Below are 1,090 nucleotides of genomic sequence, written 5' to 3'. Positions count from 1 at the left end.
AAAAAAAAAAAAGACAACAGTAGGAAAGAAAATAAAAAAGAGAGAGAGGAAGAATATCTTTTGTTTCCTTTTCTTTTTTTTACGGGGGGTTACTAGACGAGACTTCCTCGTTTGTTTGAAAGGGAGTGGCCTTGAAACGTGAGAAGGATTAGAAATATATATATATATATGTATCTTTTTATATTAATATTTAAAAAAATATAATTATTGTTTCATGAATTCGTGTGTTCGATCAAAATTTCGAAGATAATTTCTAATTGTTATCTCATCGTTTTGAAAATTTATAAAAATAGAAAATTAATTAAACAATTTAATATAATATTAAGAAAATATGATATTGAATTAGTTAAATCAATGTTAAATATGTATAATTCCCCTTATTTAATATTTATATTTTTAATAACAAATTTAACCCGCGAGTAACTTTTGTAATATAAATCTATAGAAAAAAAATATCACACACAATATAAATAATAATAAATAATAAATAAATATATTATACTAATGTGTTTGTGTATATATATATACGGAAGAGAGGCCTAGTGTGTGCCTCCGAAAGTTTCACGAAAGGAGTTTACGAATATGATCGTTAATCTTCTCCTATTCGAAAAGGTATTGTTGTTGTGATCGGTTTCGTAAAGGATGTCGCATTCGATAGATAGTACGATCGATAGTACTACGATCGATAGTACGATCGAGAACTCGTTGGTCCGTGAACGAACGTGAAGGAAAGCTCGCTTCCTCGTTTCCCGACTAGATTTAACTCTCAATACAACCAACAACACACGATATTCATTCTACTATACTTAAGATCAACTATTTTTTGTTCCCATAACTTGCATAGATCCTTTTCCTATACTTTGTAATCAGAGAAAGGACTATAATTTATAATAATCAATGCATATACATATATATATATATACTTATACTTGTTCCTTGACGTGTTGTTATTAAAGTTTTAATTGTATTTAATTTACGATTTTATTTTTAATATATATATATATATTTTTTTTGTTCATATCTTAGATTGTGAAATATTTATTATCTTTTATTTTTTTTCACTTATTTATATGCTGATATAATATACATA

This window comes from Polistes canadensis, unplaced genomic scaffold (genome assembly GCF_001313835.1).
Source record: "Polistes canadensis isolate GaletaPanama2010 unplaced genomic scaffold, ASM131383v1 scaffold_6, whole genome shotgun sequence".
NCBI classification, from domain to species: Eukaryota; Metazoa; Arthropoda; class Insecta; order Hymenoptera; family Vespidae; genus Polistes; species Polistes canadensis.
Note: the sequence above shows the minus strand (reverse complement) of the source record.